At 31.5% G+C, this 4,592-nt stretch overlaps 1 pseudogene; it reads left to right on the plus strand.

Moving 5' to 3' along the window:
• Nucleotides 1-3,161: 3,161 nt before the first annotated feature.
• Nucleotides 3,162-4,158, plus strand: LOC134232761 (alpha-(1,3)-fucosyltransferase C-like; annotated as a pseudogene).
• The last annotated feature ends 434 nt before the right edge of the window (nucleotides 4,159-4,592 follow it).

A 4,592-nucleotide genomic window follows, 5' to 3' on the forward strand; every position in this document is an offset into this window, starting at 1 on the left:
TGCACATCATTAACACTAATGATCACACTATTTTGAACGACAATAGAGAAACCGGGGAGACACTTTATATTTTACATCAATAAAAAGATCAAAGGTCATCTTATATTGTTTTACATAAATATGGAGTTCAAAGGTCATCCTATATTGTAAGTCAACAGGGAGACCAGAAGACACCTAATGTTTTACATAAATATGGAGTTCACAGGACTAAAGGGTTTGGTCACCTGAATTAACTCATTTGATTTATTGCTATCTGTTTTTTCTGGCATCGTGAGCTATGAATTGTGCGTTAACATTGGAACATTTTCAGCTTTTTTCTGCAATCCCTTAAAACTTTTAAAACCAATTTTGGCATATAGCATCTATGGGTTAAGGGGAGATTTTTTAAATCATGGCCCCTGCCTCCATCTCCTAATTTTCTTTAAAATGTCTAAATCTAGGGCTGTTGATATACTGTAAAAGGGCGAATTAGAGTTATTAAATTAAAAAAAAAGTATCAGGAAAGTATAAAACTTCTCATTAATGCATTATTACAACGCACTTTTGAAATATTACGCACATTGAAAAAAAAAATTTCAAAGTGCCTTAAAATTTTAAACCAAATCAACGCACTTTGAAAAAATAAAAATTCTTTTTAAGGGGAGACAGGGAACATGTCACATGACTAAAAAGACATATTACGTCATAACTGGTGATGATATACATGTTAAACGTTGTTAAAATCAACAGTTCTTGTGTAATATTATTCTAAATTCGAAAATTGTTTTTTAAACATTTCATTTTAGAAATAATTATTCATAAACTTTTTAAAAATCTTGCCATCATTTAGATATTATGAAGTTGCCCAATCCACACATTTGTTTCTCTTTACCCTGCAGTTTGACGTCAGTGACGTCATAGACGTAGTGTTTGAGTTTTCAGTGCAGCGTGATCAAGTACACGCATCCGTCATAATCTTTTATTTCATAATTAACAGGTCACAGTCAATGTTTCGTGATAAATTTCTGAAGCAGATATTTTTAAATTAATATTTTTTTCGCGTTTAGTAGCAGAGATTCTCTCTTTTTAGATAATTTTGAATGTTTATGTTTTCGTGTGACGTCACAATTGATTTCCCGCACTCGGAAAATACAAACGTGAAGCGTTTTTATCATGCTTACGTCTAATTCAACGATGTCCTGTGCGATATTGAGTTAAGGTTCACCCTGTGATATTTATGCAGTAAATAATTACGATGAAGGACTGGCATTCAATCGTAAATTTAGAAATATTTATTGACAGAATATTTTTCCCAATGAGGTTTTTGTCGTTGAAGCTGCCTTGAAAAATGCAGAAATTATCCCACCCAAATAGTATATAAAATTAAAACAATTATTTCAGATAATTTTAACCGTATGAATATTCTGATATGTTTGAGTATTTAGTATTATGCATAATATTTTTCGTTTGTGCGTAAAAATTCGCATGATGGACTCCGTTATGGGCCCGTAAACATAAAGTATCTAAACTCCATACAAACTCTACACAGGGTGGTATTTGTGGGGCGATATCTTTTCAATAAGTCAAGAAATCCCATGACAGTACCGTTTTAAAATGTTAAGTTCATATTGAATTAATAATATAAAAAATACGAAAAAAATTCATTGACAGAATGTTTTTCAGCTAAAGGTCCTTTTCCTCCTTAAAGTGCTTTAATATCGACCATATTAACGCACTTTGAAGAAATATGTATTGCTTGGTCAATATTCTTGCAAATGGTAGGTATATATGTAGTGTTTGTCAAGTTGCTGCTAGTGATTTAAGGTTGAGTGATCTAAGATTTGTTTCTTAGACAGTACATTTGTATTTTAGTGATCTAAGATCAAAATTGTTTCTAAGACAGTACATGTGTATTTTAATTTTAAAGTTGTTTCTAAGACAGAACATCTGTGTTTTGAGTGATCTAAGATCAAAATTGTTTCTAAGACAATACACGTGTATGATGAGTGATCTAAGATCAAAGTTGTTTCTTAGACAGTACATTTGTATGATGAGTGATATAAGATCAAAGTTATTTTTAAGACAAACATGTGTTTGTTGATTGATTTCAGATCACAGTTGTTTATAGACAATATGTGTATGGTTACAAAGTCGCTGCATTAAAAACACTTTTAAAGGGTTAATCCCTTAAAAAAAAAAAACCTTTTAATTTAAGGTATATTGCGTCAGCAGAAAGTCTTGATCTATGCAAGCATAGCTCGTATGATGCAAATTTAGGCATACTAAATGCAAAGACAAACAGAAATGCTGACATTTATAAACATACGGAGATAAAGAAAAGTTTGCAGGATCAAAAGCCCATAAACCAATACAATACACATTTTAAAGTGATGGGCAATCTCTAAAAGTATCTCCCATACTTTTATCCTAAAAAAAGTTTTTTAATCTAAAAAATTAAAAGACATAAAAACTATTTATTGAAGGGGGAGGGGCGATAAAGAAATAGGAGACTTAGATAAGTATTAATATAAAAAGGTTGTTTCAGAGGCTCAGTATTTAGAACTGTGAGTTTTAATGATCGTCATACACCATGCAGACACTCGTTCAATATTCACAATGCATAAACATATATATTTAATTATTTTCATTATATATAAAAAGGGAGAAACATTAAACGCCTTCTTTTTTCGATGAACGCTCATTTTTGCTTTCTAATGCAATGAAACGTAAAAATATATGTCAAATTTTCTTTTTTATTTTTGTACATGATTATATATGTATTAAATTTCAAATCTTTTGAGCTATCATAGCAGGAGAAGGACATTTACATGTAATTAAACGCAACCACACAATAAATATGACCTTTGACATTGCATGAAAATGATTATTGTATAGCATAATTATAAGAAGGTATAATATGATAGTTTTATTGCATATTTTATATGAATATTTCTTTGAACATAACTTATTTGATTTTTTGCATTTCCGTTATCTTTTCGTAATAATCATTTCTTTCATTTTTTTCAGTACACAGAAAGATGTTCAAAAGACATGGTGTTTTTAAATCACTTTGTTTTATAACAATAACATCTTTTGTTATAATCTTGTGTCTGATTCCAAAGACAGCACGTCCTCTATGGATGTACTTCTTTACATTAGATACGTCCCTCAACTATACAAATATGACCAATAAAGTGTTCAATAACTCACTTCCAAGGATATATCGCACACATTGGTTCCACGCAGAGCAACGCTTTGTACAACAGCTACGGTATTACGATGGTACTCAATGCTCTATACCGGGCTGTGTTTTAGAAACAAATGTTTCCAAGGCTGATATAGTTGTATTCAGTCACAGACGTCTTCCTAAAAAGTGATCCAGAAAGAAAAAGAGCAAATTTGGGTGTTTAATACGGCAGAAAGTCCGTACCACACGTGGAGAACAAACAAGGAATGGATGAAACATTTTGATTTATTTATGTCTTATATGGACGACTCGGATATTTATTTGCCATTCTACGGTAAATTGCAAAAAATGCAAGAACCCGTCCTCAAAAACTACACTGGAATACTCAGCAAGAAAACCAAAGACGCGGTATGGGTTTCAAGCCACTGTTCAACTCCTTCGAGAAGAGAAAAATTGGTTCAAGAGCTAAGTAGATACTTAAAAGTGGATACATTTGGCAGCTGTGGAACTAAAAAATGTGGCAAGCAATATGATAATTTAAAAGTGTGCCAGTCCGAGTTCGAAAGAGACTACAAATTCTTTCTTTTCTTTTGAGAATTCACTTTGCAAAGGTTATACAACAGAAAAACTGTTTTCACTTTATTTAAATCGCACTCACGTTATACCTGTTATAAATGGACCAAAGGACGCCGGTCAATATCTTCCTAAAGGAACTTACATTAACAGTCAGGATTTTCCTACTATCAGACTTTTAGCCAAAGAATTGATCAGAATAGGTTCTAATGAAACGGAATACATAAGCTACTTAAAGGAGAAGGACAAATTCATTCCCCAATCTTTTCGAAAAACTGTTTTTGATGCCCAGTGTGATTTATGTAAATATGTAAAAGACGTATATACCGGGAAAAAAAATGAAAAGAAACAAATCCTGGCTCAATGTTTTAAATCCAGATGTATATTGTACGATAGGTAAATAAAGGAATAGAAAATATTGATGTTGTAATTTATATTTTAATTTTAAGAAAAATATGAGTAAAAAAAGGATAAAGAACTCAAAAAATCATTAGATAATATCATATTGCCTTGTTATTGTCTCCTAAATGTTTTTTATATATATATATATATATAATACTGGTAAACGGTTATATTCACTAAATAATGCACGTAGAGTTTTGTTCACGTGCATTGAAAATTATGTATGAGTCTACGGACAATTGAGAGTTGGACAGACCTGTACATTATCAACGACAGAATCAGAAACGCCTTGGTGAATTAAAACCTTGAACGACGTAAGAAGCAATTGATAATGACAACTGTATAATCCCACACCTGTCAAACCTATCATACTGTGAATCCTGACGTTAAATGTCTTTCCTATTTTACAATTTTCCATGTTTTATACACTGTGCAATCCGCAACTCTGTCT

This window comes from Saccostrea cucullata, unplaced genomic scaffold, assembly GCF_032062105.1.
Source record: "Saccostrea cucullata isolate Sc308-1 unplaced genomic scaffold, CSIRO_AGI_Scuc_v1 ctg10964, whole genome shotgun sequence".
In the NCBI taxonomy this organism is placed as follows: domain Eukaryota; kingdom Metazoa; phylum Mollusca; class Bivalvia; order Ostreida; family Ostreidae; genus Saccostrea; species Saccostrea cuccullata.